Source organism: Notamacropus eugenii, chromosome 2, assembly GCF_028372415.1.
Source record: "Notamacropus eugenii isolate mMacEug1 chromosome 2, mMacEug1.pri_v2, whole genome shotgun sequence".
In the NCBI taxonomy this organism is placed as follows: Eukaryota; Metazoa; Chordata; class Mammalia; order Diprotodontia; family Macropodidae; genus Notamacropus; species Notamacropus eugenii.
Window position 1 is genome coordinate 141,194,107 of NC_092873.1, and position 22,311 is coordinate 141,216,417.

The 22,311-nt window shown below is 36.2% G+C and overlaps 1 protein-coding gene across 4 annotated transcripts in view; it reads left to right on the forward strand.

Annotated features, from left to right (window-relative positions):
• RIMS1 (regulating synaptic membrane exocytosis 1) overlaps positions 1-22,311 on the forward strand; it is a 717,070-nt gene that overhangs the window by 42,208 nt on the left and 652,551 nt on the right. The gene's annotated exons all lie outside the window — the stretch shown is intronic.

A 22,311-nucleotide genomic window follows, 5' to 3' on the forward strand; every position in this document is an offset into this window, starting at 1 on the left:
GGCTGGCTGCAATCCTCTTGCCTTTGGGCAGATTTGAATTAAGAACTGGCCCAAGTCTACTGCAAGGGAGGAAGGACACAGCTGTGGCTGTGTGGGTGATTGACTTAGGGCCTTCCCTTCTGCAGGCATTGTGTGTACTCCAGTGGGTGTGCTGACCCACTGGGAAGACAGCTGGTGGGTGGTACAAAGGGGAGGGAGGGTTTGTGGTGTGCCCTCCACCACTGCATCACATATACAGTGACTGTGCCATAGAGTTCTGTATCAACTCATCAATATGGGTGAGGTGAGTCTAATCTGATAGAATGATTCAGATTTAGACTGCATATCTAGTAAAGTGAGTCAATCCTGCGCTCTCTTCCTCCAGGACAAGAGTTCTTATACTCTTATACTTCTGGGGAAGCCTGTGTACTCCTTAAAATAGTGCTTTTAAATGCGTAAAGTAAAAAGTATGGAATTATAGAGGAGATATTTTGAAATTATTTTGAATGCAGTTATTAAATTAATTTAAAAAAAAAAACATTTAGAGATGCCAATCCCTGTTTTAGGTTTGTAACTGAGAGCCCTAGACCATTACGTTTAAGCTTAGTGTGCAGTATAGCACAATATTTGTAAATTTCCCCATTTCTGGAGGCAATTACTCCATGGCCAACAGTCTCCCCCCTCCTCATTTAGTCTGGCCTGAAGTTTCCTTTAGTCTCTGATACAGCCCCACATCTTAGGACTATGTAGTCAGTTTTTTCTCTCTCTACTCTCATACTTGGTTTAAACCTAAACCAAATGAACCCTGACAGATTTTCTTTGCTAGTGGAGGGATGCAACTTTGGGCTCTGTCTGTCTCTCAAAGGCTATTTCTTTGCAGTATATTCGGACTATTTTCCATACAGGTAAGGATAAGGGTTCCTAGACCCCCTGTCTATTTGGAGAAAAGAAAATCATACGGTCTCATACAGACCAGTGGCATGATTCATTGACATTCTCTGCTGTCCTGTGTTCTTTCTCTTTTCACTTGCAAAAATCAGGCCCTAAAGAACACTTGGAAGGGCAGGTTGTCCTCTTTCTTCTAAATTGGGCTTGTGTTTCCCTTAATACATTCAAAGATATGTAATTTATTTGTTGTGTGTATTTCCTCTACTGATGAGAAGCATAACCCTTCCAGAGGTTGGAGTTGTCTTGGCCTAAATATTTATCATGTGTTGGCCAATGTCATAATGGTGAGAATGGTTATGTTAATTCTAGTTAATATTCACATATGGCTTTTAATAAAGAATCCTTTTTATGGAAAAAGCACAATTTAGTGGAGAAATGTTACTATTTGTCTCACTTAATGACACATCTATGGAAAGCCTAGCTATTTGTACAACAAGGTCATAACCAGAACATCACTTTCCTTCTGGTTGTAGCTTACTCTAAAAGCAGAGACAATTCTGCAGTTTCCAAGGAAATAAATAGCTACTTAAGTGCTAGTCTTGCAAATCCCAAGACCTATTGAGTAATATCAAATATCACAAGTGCACATATAGATACATGGAAGAGAATATGGTCACCTATACTACATTGTCTTGTGAATAATTTTTTCAACTGAAAACCAGTCAAAAAGTTCACTAACTTGCAAAAAATAGTTCAAGCCTGTTCACACAAACCAAAATTGTAATCCATTCCTCTTGCAACCCTCTATATATCTATAATAATTAATTTTCTAGGTATCTTGAAGCACATTATATTCAGAAAATTCCTTTTGCCTGTGTAGACATGCAAGAAATATCTGCTCCTTCTGAAAATTTGCCAGCCTACTTTTTGGAGGTAGACAGAATCTATTTGCAATTCTCCCATACTCTTGCTTCTCAACTTCTATAATCTCTCTCATTCTTTATATAAGCACACTTGGGCTGCTAGACTGGCAGTCTTCCCTCCCCTTTCCCCCCCAATGCCATCAGTTGCAAGAGAGGAGATCCCTTTCCCATTAGACTTGTATTGTATGAAGAGTCCATGGTAACAACAGAAGGCAAAATATATCTTTTCCACTCCTATATCATGGCTTCGACTTTCCTGTGCTCCTGCAACTTTGGAAGGATTACTATGTGTGTGATCTTTTTCTCCAAGAGCCTGGTGCTGCCTACAAACTCTTCCTTTTCTATCAAGAGATAGAAAAGGGTCTTAGAATGCTGGTCCTCATTAGAATACTGGATTCCAGGCACATTAGGGAATCTTCTCTACTCTACTGAGTGACCACAGTTCAACAGTCCTCTTGAAAGCTAGGGATCACACCATTTGGGTTATGTGGTTCTCCTAAATATGATTCCCCCATGAAAGAAAACATGTCAGTTTGTCCTACTTCTTTTCTAAGGCTGAGTCTAACAGGGGTGGGGAACCTGCAGCCTCGAGGCCACATGTAACCTTCTAGTTCCTCAAGTATGGCTCTTTGACTGAATCCAAACTTCATAGAACAAATCCCCTTAATAAAAGGATTTACTCTGTAAAACTTGGGCTAAGTCAAAAGATCAAACCCAAGTATCTAGAAAGCCACATGTGGCTGGTTCACCACTCCAGGTAGGCACTTAATTTTATCATTCCCTAGCTACTGGCTGCTGGCTTCTTGGGTTGAATGACTACTTTCTCTAGGACTGGATTAGGTGATCTTTTCCTAGTTAAGTAAACCAACTCAGGAGTTACTCCCAACTCCCAAAGACAAAACTATATTCTCAGCCTTTCTGGTCCCTGGTTTCTGACCTATAGTCAGAAAATGGAGAAGGTGGAAAACAAAAAGCCTGAAACAATGAGAAATACTTGCTTTTATAAGGTAGCAGGAATGGTTACTATCTCCAACAACCAAATGATGCCCAAGATATGTTTTTGATGCACTCTACTTGATGTTTAGTAGTGTTGTCCCATGCCCTCCTTAGACAGCATGACATTAGGTAGAGGTGACCAATGGTAATTCTCAAAAAAAGGCTTACTGTTCTGTCAGATGGCGGTACCCAAACAATAGCCATTAATAGTCAATGTCATCTTAGGAGGAGGTCCCAGGGGTTTATCTTAGGTACTTTTAAAATGTTTTACTAATGCCTTGGATGCTTACATAGGTAGGATGCTTTTTATATTTCTGAATGACACAAAACTGGAAAGGGTGACCTAAAACACTAGGTAAGAGTCAGAATTCAAAATTACCTTGGCAGGTGAGAAGGTTGGGTCAAAACATATAAGGTGAAATTCAAAAGGTAAATTTTAAAATCTTATACTAGTTTACCAAAAAAAAAAAATCAACTTTAGAAATGCAAAATCAGAAAAGTTTTGTCATCTAGGGGGAAAAAAGATCTTGTGGTCTTAGCAGACTGCAGGCTGGGTCAAAAAGGTGATTTAGAAGCCAAATGCTAATACAATGTCACTGATTTACAGTTAAGAGATGCTGTAAAAGCAAGTATCCCGATATACACATGAGGGCCTGCTATCACAGGTTCTTTGATTTGCTTTTCTAAAAGGAAAGACAATTTTTGAGGGGTCAACAATTACTTTAATCAAGCATGTGTATCATTCACTTAGCTCAGGGGAAAAAGTCAGCATCCTGAACTTCAGAGAAAATAAAGAGAAATCAAAACTAACAGACAGGGCTTCCAGTTGCCTGGCATAAGCAAAACACACATCATAGATCGACAGACAGATTCAACTTTCTGACCATTACATGCATAGTTATCAGAGAGAGAAGCACCAACATCTGGGTTTTCAAAGCTGGGGGGCTCCTTAGCAGCTGCCCAGCATCTCGGTTGGCCAAACATTTCCAATCAGTAAGCCCCAAAGTAAAACCTCACTTCAGAGTATATATTTCAGAGCCAGAGGGTATCACAGTCTTTGAGAACCAGTGCCTCTTTTGAGTTGTGGACCTTCCTACAAATCTCTGCTTAATGGGCAAGCCCAGTAATGGGTGGGAAAGATCTTCTCATCAAGAAGCAAAATTATATTAACAATCAATAAAAATTCATTAATATAGATGCATAGCTTCCAAGAATAAGGAAGTGATAGTCCAGCTAGTTGCATGCCATCTAGGATACTGTGCTTAGTTTTGAGCATCACATTTTAGGAAATATGCTAAGATGAGAAAGGAGTACAACTGAAAGCAATCAGGATGATGAGAAGTCTTGAGTTCACAGAATATGAGGACTGCTGGAAAGAACTGATAATGTTTAGCCTGGAGAAAACAAGAACAAGGTGTATGTGGGGTAGGCTCCCTCTATGTGTTTCCATATCTCTACAGTTCTGACCTTTGGGAACATGGAGAATGAGTCTAACCCCTCTCTTACATGTGCTTCAGATACTTGAAGCTATTTATTTATCTCTCTCACTTCCTCAAACACTTATATTTACTATTTGGAACATTGTCATTTCCCTCAACAGCTCCTTGTTCAGCACAATCTCCAGTCCTCCCTTTGTACTTCTCTGGTCACCTCCAGCTTTTGAAAGAACACTAGTCCAGGTGTGGCCTGACCAGTAGAGTACAGCATACTTTTATCTCCCTTGTTTGGACTAAACCTTTCAGTGTGCCTTAGAAAGACATTATACTTTTTTGACTGTATGCCGCACAATCATTTCATATTGAACTGGAAATTAACTAAAAACTCCATATCTATTCCACAAAAAACTGCTCTGTTCACACAGTGTTCTCATCCTGTACTTATTCCTTTAATTCTTTGAAACCAAATCTATGAATTCATGCTTATACTTATGGAAATTACTTATTATTCAATGTGGCATATCATTCTAGCCTGTCAAGATCATTTTAGTTCTTAACTTTGTCATCCAGTGTGTAAACTATCCCTGAAAGTTGTGTTATATATAAATTGTATAACTGTGACATCTTTAGCTTCAATTAAGCCATTGATAAAAAAAATAAGTTGAATAGCATAGGACCAAGGTCAGACACCTGGGGCTTTCAACTAGAACTGTTCCTGCATGTTGACATCAATCCACTCGGTTTTTTTTTTTTAACTTCACTTGTTCAATTACTTCCAAATCACCTAATTTTACTATTAGCTAGCCTGTATTTTGTTGTTGTTTTGCACTTAAGGACAGCATGGGATGCTTTGTCAAATGCTTTGTGGGAATCCAGATATAGTTACCTAAAGGAATCAATCCCCACCAATGAAACAGGTCATATTAATGAGATAAGTAATTTTCAGTAGCAGAGATGTCTTTATGTCACTTCTCAAATCATATCGAGTTGATGGCCAACTCTTTGGCTTTCTGTAGTTCAGCACAACTGAGTTATTCTATGGCACACTACACCACAGTCCTACTGGCAGTCTTATACAATGTTTTGCCATTATCTGATTTGTATTCAAAATGGAGGATTTCCCCCCTTTTTACCTATGAAGATTGTGATGCACTTTCTGCATAGATAAAGGATCTGAAGCCTACTCTACTGTTGATATCTGGTATGGGTAATTACCCAGGGTAATCATCTGTGTGTTTTCTTCCTGAAACTGCCGTTCTGAGACATTATATTCTTTCTGTCACTTTCCTCTTAAATTCTGCGTGGTATGTAGTTTTGCCCTGCAAAGTAGCAACCATGTTTTACCCTGGTAGTTGTCTTATTTTTCTGGTGGATAAATTAAATTGTCCCTTTGAAGTTATTTGGCAGATAGTTGGAAAATGTGATAGAGTATGTGTTAAATCAAAAGGAAATTCAGGAGAATGGCAAAAAAGACAAACAAACTTATATCATTAAAAAAAAATCAGAGAAACAATAAATCCAGAATCCTAAGGAAAATTGTCCCTGTTAGTCTGCTAACAAATTTTATCATGACATAATGATGTCTTACGTTTATATAGTATTTTACAGGTACAAAACATTTTCTATACATTTTTGCATTTGAATTTCACAACAACCTTGTAAGGTAGGTAATAAAGTGATTACTAACCCCATTTTGCAGATGAGAAAACTAATACCCATAAATGTACAGGGAGTTTCTCAAGGTTACAAAGCTAGTAAATTGCAGAGCTGGGATTGGAACCCAGCTCTTCTCTACATCATAACATGAACTTCATTTTCAAAATGGGGCTTGTCAAAGGACTTAGTCGTCAATATTTTTTTTTTCCAAAAGATCCAAGATCACAACAATTGGGTAATAGAACTTAGATACAAAAAGGGACCTTAAATATCATTTTATCTAAATTGCCTCATTTTACAGGTGAGGAAAATTAGGCCCATATGAGTAAAATTATTTGTCACAGGTAAGAAATTGAAGAGCTGAGATTTCAACAGATTCCAAATCTAGTGTTCTGTTTACTATGCTTCACTGCTTCTCCAGTAGAGAGATTAGCTTCCTTTCCTTTCTGAACTTCCTGTGTTGTTTCTTTTCTGAGTTTGATTTTCCTCTTTTCGTAGTGAGTGTTTTTTTTTATTTTTATTGTGTACTCATATTTTAATTGTGAAAAATCAAGCTCAATATGAGTCAATGGTGTGACACAACAAGGGAAGTTATGGGGACCTTATGAAGGTATTAAGGAGCAGCTAGTGGTCGGTTCTGGAATAAACCCAAGGTGAAAGTGAATAATCTGAGGTAACATAGGAAATTTCAGTTAGAGTCAGAAGTTTGTATTTTACCCTATGCAAAAAAGAGTCATTGACAACTTTTGAACATGGAGTTGAAAATAATGAAGACCTATGAATTGGGAAAGAAATTGGCAGTTGTGTCAGTCAAGTGATATTTATTAATTGCCTTTGGATTAGAAAGCTAGGGGATGTAGCAGATAGAACACTGGGCCTAGTCAAGAAGACTTATCTTCAACAGTTCAGATCTGACCACAGACACTTACTGACTGTGTGACTTTGAACAAGTCACTTAACCCTGTTTGTGTTATTTTCTCATCTGTAAAAGGAACTGGAGAAGGAAATGGCAAATCACTCCATCTTTGCCAATGAAACTTCAAATGGGGTCCTGAAGAGTCAGATACAACTGAAATTGCTGCACAATAACAACAACAAAAATGGTTCAGAAGGGAAAAGAACAGTAGCAGAGAAGAGAAGTAGAAGGCTATGGAAGTAGCCTTGACAATAAGAGGGTCTTGGCTAAGGTGATTGCACAAGTGGATGAACAGATATTGTCTGTCAATTCATTGAATGTGCATAGAGAAGGAACAATTAAAGATAACTTAAATGCTTCAAGAATGGATGACAAGAAAAAAATAGTGATTTTTTTAAAAAAGGGACAGGATATTTTTAAGATTGTGAGCTCAGTTTTGTACCTACTGAATCTGAGGTCCCAGAGAGGTATCTAAGTAGAAATATCCAGTTAGAAGCTATAGATAGAGAACTGAAACTCAGGAAAGAGATTGTGGGTGAAGATGGAAATGTGTGAGTCATCTCTATAGAGTTGATAATTGGAACCATGTGAATGGCTGATGTCAGCAAGGGAAAAAAATGTAGAAAGAAGATAGAAGCAGGCAAGGAATGAAACTTGAGGGATATTCCAGTTTTTGGAGTAAGTGGAAGATACTAAATCTTTTTTGGAGACTATATATAGTCAAAAGGCAGTGTCTGGTATAATCTTGAGTCTCATTTAAAGTCCTTTTAGAGATGAAACTGGCTAAGGTTCTGTTAGGATATTTATTCTCTAGATATCACCCTAAGGACATATTCTGAGAGCCCAGATATCATGAATAATCTTATTAGTAAAGCAGAAGAAGAGCACTTCTGTCAAGAAATAAGACAGAAGGGATGGAATTAGCAGCTGAAGAGAAGAGAGGAGAATGTCTAGATTGTCCACCAGGGAGGCTATGAGAAAGACTTCAGAAGAGCTGACCAAAAGAACTACCATGAAGTGATAAGGAATCTGTTGAGGTTATGAAACATGAAATTGTAGTGAGTCCAGCCATCTGTGATATATCTTAGCAACATTCATCAGGTTTAAAGTAGAAAAGAAGGTAGATGATGAAAGCACTCCATGGCTGGCAGCTAACTTCTAATGAAAGACCACCATACAATGTTGAAGTGGTTGACTTTAGAATAAAAATTGTAAAGGGAAGATAATGAGGGTGTAAGTGACAATAAAAGATAAGCTTCTTTAGAAAATGGACTATTTCATTGCTATCTCTATGTCTCCAACACTTAATGTAGGGTAAGTACTTAGTGCTTAAGACTGGTAAATAAGTAAGCTCTATATGTAGTAAATAAGGACAGAAAAGAATCTAGGGATGAGAAGTCATGCTGAAGATCCTATTTGAGGTTTCTTTGGCCAAAAATTTTGCAGTGGCTTTTCATTTCCTTCTCTAGCTCATTTTACAGATGAGGAACTAAAGCAAACAGGGTTAAATGACTGCCCAGGGTCAGGTAGCGAGTAAGTGTATCTTTCTGTAACAGAGTGAGGCGATTAAAGAATTGGGAGTATAGCTGATTGTGATCACCCAGGAATTGCAGAGTTTCAGAAAATGATGAAGCTCCAGGTGTGATGATTCTTATAGGTGGCCAAGGTAGAGATGGATATTATGGGAATTGATGAGATTGACGAAAGAAATAAAGGTGTCAAATCGTTAGTATTAATATTGAAATTTTCAAGAAGGATGGTATGGGTAGAGGCAAGGAAGAATACTATGATCTCATTTAAAGAAAGTTTAATTGCAACATAGGGAAATTTTTGGTTTGAATTTCTTAGACTCTTATGGCATAGATGATCAGTAGAAACTAGCCAATGTCAATAGCCAATGTCTAGTTCATGATTTAAATTCTGATTGAAGGTCTTGCTATCACAATTTGATCTTAGATAATGGTTACAAAGTCTAGTTTAAGATGAGAATAACCACTTTAAAATTAGTAAGTACATCAAGAAAAGGCTATTTTATTTTTATTACTTTTCTTAATAAGAAATGGCTGGTTTGGGCTCTCAGAATTATGTCCTTTGTTTGTTTTCATCCAGTTCTAATGGATGCAACTGGGAATAACTTGAGAGAATTGCTAAATTTTTTTGAATGTTCACCATATGTTCCTCTTCTGGTACCATAATAATGATTAACTTGCTCTGTGAATTTGACCAATTAAATGTTCTCCTACCATAGGTTTCTTACCGTTGAGGAAAAGGGATAATCATAACTGCCCATTGGCTTCTAGAATAGAATAAAAATGAGAGTTGATATCTTAAACCTTTTAAATTGTTAAAAAATACCAAGAAATCCTGTGATGTGATATTAGTATTCTTTTTGAGTATCTAAAATGTTTTGTTCCCTTTGAGATATTGTAGTCGTGCCCTATAGTAATTTTAGGGTAAGGTTTGTTCCAGGTAGTTTTGGAGTATGAAAAGTATTATTTTTTAATTCATTCTCATTCCTTACTATTTTGCTTATACCCAGCACAAGACTGGATCAGCTAGGTGGCCCAGTGCACTTGTAATCAGGAAGACTCATCTTCATGAGTTTAAATCTGGCCTCCCTGGACAAGTCACTTTAACCCTGTTTACCCTAGCTCCTCATCTGTAAAATGAGCTGGAGAAGAAAATGGTAAACCACTCCAGTATCTTTGCCAAGGGAACCCCAAATGGGTACATGGAGAGTCCAAAATAACTGAAACTATTGAACAACAGTAGAAGACCATAGTTGGCAATAAGAATGGAAATCCTGTTAAACCTCAACAACCACAGACATTATCAATCCAGTCTTAAGTGATATCACTAACCAAATAGCCTCTAACCTGAAGAGACTATCTTAAAGTATCTGATTGAAGGTACATTGAAGAATTTTATGTCAGTCAGCCTGGTTCCTGAGATTTACAAAGAGACTTTCCTTTTATCTTGAAACCAACAAAAAAGAGACTCCTGAAGGACTATGTGCCATGTTTCTGACCACTGGTAGCAAATAAATGAATACTAGAGAAAGTTTACCATTTCTGCTTCACCTAAACTTGTTGAGATAGAATTGTTTCATATGAAAGGTATTCATGCCATTAGAAAAAAAGAGTCATGTAAAGCAGTGGTTTATTAGAAATGATTTAGTTTCCTGATTTTAAAAATGAGGATACTAAAGACCCACTGAGGTAAGGTGAATTGTCCAACTTAATACAGAGCCAGGACAAAATCTTGGTCATTCTTACTTGCCTTCCAGCTATCTTTCCCTTTCAGTGGGTCAACTGTAGAAAGCTGTCAACAGATCTTTCAGGATATCATCTAAGACCCTGAGAGCTTACCAGGGGAAGTCCATATTGTCTCATGGGATCTAGCCATTATACCAATTCCCCAAAAAACAAACAACCAAACCAAAAACCTATAAATGTACTTTGACTCTAAGAAAGAAAAATACAACAACAGGGAAACTTGAATATTTAATCAAACAAAATGTCTTCCTATAGGCTAAACATACCCTAATGGCTATCCTAATAAGTTAATCAAGGAGTACTTATCCAATGTTCACAATATACTAGGACTTCTTTGGAAATATAAAGACAAAAACAAAATAGTCTTTGTCCTAAAGGAATTTGAATTCTATTGAGATAACAAATGTAAAAGATAGTTTATTTTAAATCTTAGTATATTTTAAGCTATTCAAGCTTCAATGTGTGTGTGTTTGTGTGCGTGTGCATGCGTGTGTGTGTGTGTGTGTATATTCCAGTTTTTCAGGACAACAATATTGTTGATAAGAATATTGATAATGAGAATAATAATAGCTAACATTTATATAGGCAGCTAGGTGGCATAGCAGATAGAGTGCTGAGCCTGAGGTCAGGCAGACATCTCCCTGAGTTCAAATTTGGCCTCAGATACTTACTATCAATGTGACCCTGGGCAAGTCACTTATTCCTGTTTGCCTTAGTTTCCTCATCTGTAAAAGGAAATGACATACTATTCCAGCATCTTTGCCAAGAAAAGCCCAAATGGGATCATGAAGAGTAAGCTATGACTGAAAACAACTGAACAACAAGAAAAATCTAACATTTATTATGTGCCAAGCACTTAGTCCTCACAATAGCTCTGGCAAGTAGGCACTATTATTATCTCTGTTTAACAGATGAAGAAACTGAGGCAAAGAGAAGTGAAATGAATTTCCCAGAGTCACACAGCTAGTAATTGTCTGAAAGAGGACTTGAATTTACTTCCTTCTGATTCCAAGTCTGGCATTTTACCCACTGCATCATTTTCCTGCCCTTAAATATATACAGATATGTATGCATGCATATATGTGCAAGTGTACACATGTAATAAACATGTTTATATTTACCTTTACCCCACATATATGTGTATATGTAACTATATAAAGTTTAACTGTGAATACAATTTATTTTATGTATATTTTATACATCTATGTATGTGCATAATATGTTATACTCGTGTGTGTGTGTGTGTGCCTATTCAGTAAAGTGTTGGAGTCAACTAAAATAGGCTTCAAAATACTGGTTGTTAAAGTTTTGTTTTTCATGTTTGCATCTCAATAATCTGCAGATACTGTAAATTAGAGATTGATTTATTATTTTTAATTGTCTAGACTTAACAAAGTGGTGAAGAAAATAATAATACAAATTAAACTTAAGATTGTGATATGGGTATTTTTTTGGAAAGGCATTTATTAACTATTTACCAGTAGCCTGTATATGTGTTTGTGTAGTTGTAGATAAATATAGGATAGCTAGATAACTAACTAGGTAGCTAGATACATATATAGATAAATACAGGTGTAGACATGTGGCCACATAGAGATATCAACATACATGCCAATATATAGCATGGATGGCAATGTAATATTGTTATTAACAATCACTACCTTGTTACTTTCCAACTATTCTCAAGCAAGTTCACACCTGAGAATAAGGTAAAGCCTTCTCTTTTCCCCAGCAGATTTCCTAAGAACAATGCATCTGAGTAGAAGTGACATTTTAGAGACAGGGTTACTAGACTAGGGAGACAGCTGTCCATTTAACAGCAGGGCACTATCTTCCAACATCTTCTTAAGCCTTCAAAATAATATACCCCTAAGGTTTCATGTTCTGACTAAATCTATCCTTACTCAGAATGCAGAGCATGTAATTTTCTGCATTAGCTTCCACTGGGAACCTCAAAGCAGTCTCTAGAAATTAATTAACCCTACAGAATGTGCAGCTTCTCAGTGGGATGGGACAAAAGGGAGGGGAGAGTAGAGTATTTGGGTTAAATACTTATACACATAATCACTGTCTGGACTCAAACTGGAAGATTATGAGGAAAACTCTCATGTTTTCTCTCTTCTCCCCAAGTGTGTGACTATAGAAAGATTCTTTCCTCATCCTTGGGAGCTTCTCTTTCTTTGGGGACACATGGAAAAGCTCCCTGTGACTTGAAAATCTCAATCTCTGTCTTTCGTGGGTGAGTGAATCTAAATAGGATGTATCTCTGTGCCCTTTCCACAGGTCCCAAAATTATTCTTGCCTTACTTGTTAGTTTCTACCAAAGTGTTTGATACCTGTCACTCAATGACTTTATAGAACAATATGTTCCACGAGGCTTTTTGGGGGGAGGAAGGGAGCAGGAGGGAGGAGGGAAGGAGTGTATGCATGGTATTGCCACGTTCCTGTCATAGGCTTGTTCACTGTCTTTTACTTGTCTCTCTGTCTCTTGTCTCTCTGTCTATCTCTGTCTCCCTCTCTCTCTTTCTCTCTCTGTTTCTGTCTGTCTTTTCCCTTTTCTTCTGTTCATTTTGTCTTATTGTGTAGTATTTGAAATTTCTAAGTTAAGTGGTGCTAAGTAACTCCTGCCATTTCTCACAATATGCACATCTAAGTATGGAGATAGATAAATATGCATTATAAATAAACATATGAAATAAAGAAAATTTATACCTATTTCTCTATCTTACCCTTATGTCAAAAATATTTACATGTATACATTATTGATCAGTTGTGACCTACATTTCATGTTCCAAGTTGTGGTTTTCTGGGTAAAGATACTGGTGTGGTTGGCTATTTCCTTCTCCATCTCATTTTACAGATGAGAGAACTGTGTGGCTTGCCCAGGGTCACACAACTAGCAAGTGACTGAGGCCAGATTTGAACTCAGGATGATGAGAACTTTCTGACTCTAGACCTGGCATTTTATCCACTGTGCCATCTAGCTGTCCATATATGCATTATGTAGATTCTCAATTTTAGATATTTTTTTGGGGGGGGAAGACTTCTATTTTGTTATAAATCAAGAATATTCTGTGAAATTACATTCCAATTCTCTGTGATTTTATAAATAGTATTTGTCTCTCAAGGAAATCTATGTTTCATCTGGTGATTCTTTCCACTGACAGCATCCCATTGGCCAAATGCAAAAGAATCTAAAAGTTTGATCAAAATAGATGATTGGCTCACTGGAATAACCAAACTCTGAATTCTAGGAACCTTGATTAACCCTCAAGCTTATCAGTCAGTAATCATAAATGATGTCACTATAAATATCCACATGGTTATTACCTTCTGAGTCTGTGCTATCATATTTTGATGGGTAGAAATCATTCTTCCTTGGCACTGATCCTTTACGTAATGGTGTTGAATCTAGGAAGTTCTATGGCACTAGTTGTGAAATATTCAATGTCACTTTCAGGATGAAATTCAACATGAATTGGTAACTATGTCTAAAGCTATGGTTTTTCTAACTGTAGTGAGCACAAATTTTTCATGGGATTTTTTTTTCTAACAGCCTTACACATTTTATTAAGTTTTTGTATTTGGAACACCATAAGCTTTTGTTCATGGTTTACTGCTGCCTATTGATCAACAAGTCTGGAAAAGCAACAGTGGCCACTGAAGCCCAGAGCAATCTGTGACTACCATTTTTTTTTTTAATACAGTAATTGTTGAAGATTTTACTGTTCCTTTTCAGAGCTATATGTACTGAAGAAAACATAAACAACAGAATCATGAAGAATTTTGGCTTGTAAGACTTATGGAATCTTCTAAATGGGGATACCAAAGAAAATATCCATATATATTATATCTATACATACACACACACACACACACACACACACACACACATATATATATATATATATATATATATATATATATATATATATATAATTTCTCAGAATCATTTGTCACCTTTATTAGGACTGATCATGTGTTTGGGCATAAAGAAATCACAAATATATTTAATACAAAAGAATATACCATTTTTTTGCAATACTAGAGGAAAACATTGTGTACAAATGCTAGCATAAAAGAAAATATAATTTCTGGGTATTTGTTTCAACCGTCCATTGAGAAGAACAAGATTTTATGGAATTAACTATCACCAGAATGGAGACAACTCGTGTCTGTGGTCCAGCCCATGACTGGCAGCATAGCTCCAACAAAAGCTTCCACCTGTTTTAGCAAGGCTGGTCCTCTTTATTGGTATGTGACAGCAGGTGTACAGAAAAACACTGAGAGCACCCAGCAGTTCCCTGAGGGGATTTTTTCCTTCCCACTCTGACCTCCCACCAAAGTCAGTGTACTGTGCCAACTTTATTATGTAGGAAATTAAAGTGCTAAAATATAATATGCTATTTATTAACATTGTTGGAAAGATCAAGAAGCTTATGAGGTATGTTCTGCATAGTTCTTCTTAGGTTCCTGATATATGCAACTACCTTGCCTGTCAAGGCTAACAAGGAACACACATGGGTAGTGGTAATCAGTGGCAGATTACTTGCTGAGATCAGCTACCTCCTCAACCCTTATTGGCCACTAGGTGCTGCCATCCTATCCCTACCTCTCCATACTCCCATATTCATTGATGTCTTTTGTCCTCGCATCATCTACATTTGCATTTCCTTCCCTTTTCTGTAGACCTTATAATAGAGAATAAACAAAGAGGAAAAGGAAAAAATCATCAGAACTAACCAAAACAAGACTGATAGTGTTCCATATCTGCAGTCCCATATATCTACAGTGGAGAGAAGCAGCTAAATTGGTCATCATGATAATAGCTAATATTTATATAGCGCTTACTCTGGTTCAGGCATTGTGCTAAGTGCTTTGCAATTATTAACTTCTTACAGCAACCCTGGAAGGCAGGGGCTAATTTTATCCCCATTTTAATAATGAAAAAACTGAAACAGAGGTCAGGTATCTTGCCCAGGCTCACACAGCTAGTAAATGTCTTTGAGCCAGATTTGAACTCAGGTCCTTCTGATGCCAGCCTGGCACTCTAGGTGGCTTCAGTTCTGATTATTTGGTTCTTATTCTTTCCATTTGCATTGTTGTTGCTGTCGTATATTGTGTTTTTCTGCATCTGCTCACTTCACTTTGCATCATTTCATGTATGTTTCTATATTTCTCTTCCTGTATCATTTTCACCAATTTTAATGGCACACTAATATTCTACTGTGGCAGCTAAAGGGCACAGTGGATAGAGTCCCAAGCCTGTCTGCGTTCAAAATCTGACCTCAGTCACATTAGCTGTGTGACCCCAGCCAAGTCTCTCAGTCCTTCTTGCCTTAGTTCCCTCATCTGTAAAATTAGTTGGAGGAGGAAATGACAAACCATGAAGTTTCTTTGCCAAGAAAACCCCCAGTGGGATCATGAAGAGTCCTACAAAACTGAAATGACTGAACGATAAACAGCGGTAATATTTCATTATTTTCTGGCATCACAATTTGCTTACACTTAGACTGATCTTTTAATTTCATTTCTCAGTTCCTTGTTGCCACAAAAAGTGCTGCTATATTTGGGTGTATAAAAGATCTTTTCTTTTATTTTTGATCTCCTTGGAGGTTCCATGGCAATGGAATCTCTGTGTAAAAGGATATATATGGGCATGCTAGTAATTAATTTTGCATAGTTCCAAACTGCTTTCCAGAATAATTGGACAAATATACACTGCTAGTTTCTGAAATGTGTCTGAATCTTTGGCATGCAGGCTTTTCATGTGATTATGTGGTTAGCTATTCCTTGGATTTGTGATCTCATCTCTATGGGTTCTTCTTCTGACTGTGGGCAGTTCTTTTCACTTCCTTTTCCAAATGCATTAGTGTGCTTCCTCTAACATTGACTACCCTTCTTCTTTGTGATTTTTGCCAATTTACTGGATGTGAGGTGAAATTTTAGGGCTATTTTCATTTTGTGTTTCTTTTATTAGAGATTTGGAGAACCCTTTCATGTGACCGGTGACAGCTGATACTGTAGATGAAGATTTATGACATACCTCTTCTATGTTGATGTTATTTTCCTGAATTTCTTCAGGCTGAAATCATGGTTATAATCTCTAGATTAGCCTGTGTCTTGAATTGAGTGTGGAGAAAGTGATTAGAAAGGAAACTTCCTGGGGATTTCAAGTAATTATCAAGCTATCAACTTAAATTATTTACATGTCAAGGCTACCTCTTCCAATTATGTTGCACTATTATTCTAGATTAGTTGTCATTTCATTTTGCCTAGTCTTCATGTAATATGGTAGGAAATTATTTTATGAAAATCAAGGATAGAAGCAATGTCTGATGGTCAGGAATTGATTCTGACGTAGAAAAAAGCTGTAAAGGGGTCAGTGCCAGACTTCTTGGCATAATGCTCCAAAAGCACTTTTTCTGTAAAAAAAAAAAAATGTCCAATAAAGCCTCCATCAAAAGTCTGTACTGACATTGTAAAACTATTCCAAAGGCACAACTTGTTGATTCTGATGCATTCCGCACAGTGGCTCAGTGTTACAAGGCCCATTGCCAACTTTTGTTGAAATAATTCACAGAACAGTCCTTACAAATTATTTATAATCATGGGTTGCAGGATGCTCTTGCGTCAAATATTATATCTGCATTTACCTGAATTGAGCTTAAAAATTTGTCGCCAGGAACTTTATCTGAGCTGTCACCATCATGCCTCACATTCAAGCAAATGGTCAGACAGAAAGGATGGTGTAGACTACTAAGAATGTTCTGAAGTTGCTATCTAGGAAAAACTGTATAATAATATTTGACAAGTTTTTGATTACTAAATATGTCATTCTATGTTTATCAAGAAGTGTGAGTCTTGCTGAATTACTAATGCAATACTATCTCAAAATTTGCCTCTACTATCTCTATCCACATTTAGCTAAGGACTTATGAGACAAGCAAGAATGTTGGTCTATTTGTGATTACCTTTTCTCATTTTTCCTACAAGAACAGTTGTTAGTTAAAAGGAAAGGAACATGCCATCAAGTACTGTATTGTAGTATTTGTGTTTTTATTTCTTCAGTTTCTTATTGGGATTTTGTTCTTTTGGAGTTCCTGTAATTTTATCTTCAATATTTTTAGGGTACTATTTGCTCAGAATAGTTTTACAGCAGTTAAAGAGACAATGGAAAGAACACTGGATTTGTTAGAGGAGATAGAGTTTAATCACACCTTTGACACTAACCACTTGTGTCTGCACATGGACAAATCACTTTTTCTGATCTTTTTTCCCCTTATTTTTCTGATTTCTAGTCTCAGTTTCCTCACACATAAAAAGGAAACAACAATTCCTGTAGTACTTATGTCACAGTGTTGTTGTGAGGTTCAAATGATATAATTTGTATAAAGTTGTTTAGCAAATGTTATAGGATTAATAAAGTCGAGTTATTATTATCTAAATTGTTGCTTTCTAGCATAACATGGTCTCAAATGGATGAGTAATAAAATAAATATGAACATAAGGGAGAAAATAATGCAACATCATGGCGTGTTATTTGAACTCCTTTGTCCTAGAATTGCTATGTCATTTATCTAAAAAAAGACTAGTTATTTGACAAACATTTAACCTTTTTGATAGTGTTGTACTAGGTAATAGCATATTGTACACAGTCATAGATAAATGGAGACCTGAAAAAGTGCTGAATGAAGAAGGCAGAAAACCTAGGCATAAAAAACTCAGCTTATTTTTTGGATAGACTAGTCTACAAGTGAAGAAAAAATAGTATAACCAAGCAAAAATTAAAATTTTGTGGAAAAATATTTAAAACATGGGCTAACTGAGCCAGCCATAATTCATATCTATTTAGCTACATGGATTTATAGGCTAATGGATAATGTAGGCACATACAAATACATGATGTGTGTACATATACATATACATATATATATATGTATAGGTATATAAATTATAGTGTAGGACCTAAGGAGAGACGTTTAGTAAGTCTGAGGAATGTTGAGTCTGACTGTGAAAAATTTCAGCAAATAACCTTTTTTTTGGATAATAAAGACTTATTCTAGCAAATTGAAGTCATATGAGGCCAACAGAGATATAGATGACGGATGTTTTATTTGATTTTGTAGGACATTTTCTTTTACACTGCAATACTTTCCACAGGCCTTCAATAAAGCCAAACTAATTTTAAAAGAAGCATTTTAGAACATCTTTGCCATTTAATCAGTAAAGGGGAAGGATGAGCAATTGTACTAGGAATTCAGTCAATGTACACATCCCTTCTATATCAGCATTTTGCAACTAAAACTGTATTGAAGACCTGTAAACCATCTAAATTATCTGGCTTAGACTGCTTTCACTTTTGCAGCTTCAGCATAGTATATCTTGGGTCAGAGGGATGAGGGAAAACAAGGAGAGAACTGTGTATTAAAGGAACAAGAAGGAGAGAGGAGGGAGGAGAAAGAGGCTTTTAACTATATACAGTTTTGATAACTTTAGCTTTAGTGATGTCAATATTTTCAGATGTATAGAAAGTTGTCATGGATGGATACTGTTTCACAGATTAGTGATTGGAAAACACCATTTCATGTGATTCCAGTTTGTTAAGAAAGTGTTCTTAAAGAGTTTTGTTTCCCTACTTAGCTTTAAAATTCATACTTCCTGTATAGACATTGCTACTTCAAAGTCATTTTGCCATCATATAAAGAACCATATGGTACGTGTTTAAAATAAAACAAACAAAAAAGTCACAATTCTGAACATCATTATCCATTGCTCAATATCGTATAACATAGCTGATGTGATCATCACTATGATCCTTTAATATTATTAAAGAATGGCTATTATTAGTTCATTCTATGTGGTTAGCTCTCGTAGCTTATTGAATGAACAAGTCCTGTCCATTTATTCCTTCTGAGATTTCACATTAATCGGTCATCTCAGGCTAATATTAAAAGTTGACCATTTGATGATGATATACTTGCCTTTATTTTCCCAGAGCATTTTATGCTGATTTTTGAACTCATTAGAAATGGAAGAAGATATTGGAATAAGGCTTTTAAATAGTTAATAAAACATCTTTGAATATCATTTATTTTAGTCATTCCTGTCCTGTTTCCTACCCACATTATTACTCTAAGGTCACAATGTGGTTGGGTAGAGTAGCAAGAAAGAGAATGGGAAAATAATCAAAATTAATGAGTCCTATAAAGAGATTCATAAATCTCCTTTTATTGAAATTCTAAAGAATTTAGGATTAGGGAATATTTAGACCTAGATGCTTCACTTTCAGAGTCACAATAATGCAATTATACAGAAAATGTTGATACTCTTTTCTCAGCATGTACTATGTGTGTACGTAAGCATACACAGACATACTCCAAGAAGCCTGCAAATTTTAGATGAGTTAAGATTGTTCACTGTAATAATAATCACCTTTATAGTTGCAATTTGTTAGTGTGCAATGGTTTATAAAATTGTTACAGCTAATGGCACAAAATAACAAATTCAAGTAATGTTGAATATGTATTTGAGTATCCTGGGATGAATAAATTTTAAAGAATTATAGTGAATTGCCATCAAAAGCATTGCTTTTGGCTGCCTGATGACAAATATTATTAATGGATTGAATAGGCAAATTGCAGTTAATAAAAAAAAAAAACTTTCAGGGCAAAGGAGGTATGTGTGTGGATATGCACCTGAATATATGACTATTTGATATACAGCTTTTTGTGTGATTGCATATTTAACCTTCAGTGGATCTGCAATCTCCTCCCTATGGGCTCTTCTTTCATCAGTGTTGAACACAACCCATCCATACCTCTTTCTTGCCCTGTGTACTTCTTGTCCATTTCTTCCCACAAATTCTCCAAAATAGGTCCATGCAACACAATGGGACATCTGGGGATTTTTAACCATTTTGTGTATATGTATGTATGTATGTATGTATGTATGTGTGTGTGTATGTATACACATGTGGATGTAAATGATGAAACTCTTTGGCTTTCTGGTGAAGCTTATGGTTGTCACCTTCTCACAAAAATATTTTAAAATAACTCAAAGAAATGCTAAATTTTAGTTAGATGCAAATGAAAATAAAAATGTATTTTTTCCATCTTAAAAGTTCACAGACCCCCTGAAATCTATTATTTATCCTATGGGATTCCATAGATGCCAAGTTAAGATCCCCTCCTTTCAGTTTTTTGATGTTGCATGGAAACCAATGAGGCACCCTGGATAGCCATCTGTTACTCCTCATTCTTATGGCATGGCTGGTCTATCTCCTCATCCCTCTTATGAGATCCTTTATCCCGCTTCTTTGGCATGGTCCTTTGGTGGTAATCTGCTACAGTTATTTTCACCCACCATGTTTCTCTCCATTGCCAAAGGAATAATTCCCAACTTCAATTCTGTACAAAATATGGTGTTGCATTATTTGAAATAATGCAGCATATTGATGCTAAAAAAGGTGTCTTTTTAAGGGACAAGCTTCTGCAAAATTTCCTAAAGGCAGTTCATCTCATTCTTCTCTTCTGATTCAGTCATGGCCCAATTTGCTGTATGTTGAAAGTTTCTTACCAAAACCTATGTACTGCTCTATGGGCTTTCCATTCAGTTACATATCATAGTTTGCACAATCGGCATTCTCAGCCCACATTTGCAACCTACCTTCTTCATGAATATTTAGGTCAAATTCTTGCAAGCAATTATAGATCTCACTTAAAAAGCTTTGCAGTCTTAAGGGACTTGGTGTAATCAGCACATAGATATTCACCAACATCAGCATCCAGAGAACAATTTAACTTGGGACCGTCTCTTGTGTGCTACTTAGATTTCTCTACCTCCTCCTCAACTGCAACAAATGTTGGCCTACGAACTGTACCTGTCTTCATGAGGATCTTTTTGTAAACAATGTCATGACCACTGTAATGCAAAATGACCAAGGGTCCCCTAAAATAATGTTTCCCATTGTCTTTGCATGTATGACAAAATCTACACTTCCACCTCCCTTTACATACTTCTCCAAGAACAATTAGCTGTATTTCCTATGATTTAATTGCAGCTTCTTTTTTAACTTCTGGTTTCCTTTATTGTGAGAATTTTAGGATTGGTATGATTCTGTTTCTCCAGTAGTATATCCATTCATTCATCAGTGGCTGAGTTTCTCACTTTGAAAATACTAAAATCTAAGTTAATGTCTACAAATGGGCTAAGGACTGTGGGACTCTTTCCCTACAGAGGTAGAAGGAGGTTACACAGGACTGAGGTCCACTTTGTATTTTCTGTTTATTAAGTTGTCATAGCAAAAAAAAAAAAATAAATCTTTCTGTTCTTAGCTAACCTTGTCCTTGGAAAATCAGACTAGTCTATGAACAGAAACCATACTTAAAACTTTCCCAACAAGATAGAACCTGCTGGAGCTTCTGTTCTACTAGCAGAGCCTTTGTGAACCCAGGGTCAATTATCTCTATACCACAGTGGGACATCAGAGGAGGACTTAAGAAGGACTGAATAATGATGGAAAGGCATCCTTGGCAAATGCAGGAAGACAGTAGTTTACTTGCTTTCCAAAGTGTAACACCTAAATGTTGCCTTTAAAAAGTGGCATGGTATCAAAAAATCCATTGTAATGCTATATGTAGAGTTATTAAATTGAGATCCTTGACCCTTTTTTCTAATACTTTGTTAACTATATTTGATATAAGTAGACAACTTTATACTACCATGTATTTTATTTTGTGTGTTTAAAAAATAATATCCTAGGTTTTATTAGACTTCTGGGAGGGTCTAAGACATATAAAAAAAAGATTAAGAATCCCTGCATGAGCATTTTTTCCCTGTTTCAAGTGCCTGTAAAACAATAGTTAATTCTCAATTATTACCAGGTAAATCTGTATATTAAGTGAGAGTGATGTGATCTTTTAGCAAAGATTATTAGAAACCCCACATACTCAACTGAAAATACAGATAAATTTATATATAGTACATAAAAAATGTCAGTAAAAATTAGAAGACAAGGCAGAATGTATTTATAATTTTGGGGTTGACATAAGCAAAAATTTTGTAGATACCCCAGCAATTACCACCTTGGTCAAAGTTGTGTAGATATTCTTTGTTGTTGCTTACAGACTAAAAGGATAATCATTTTGCTGGCATCTGACTGAACTGAGACTTTAAAATCAACCCTGAGATGTACTAAATTTGAATTTCATCTATTCAGTCATCCCGACTCTCCTGGGGTA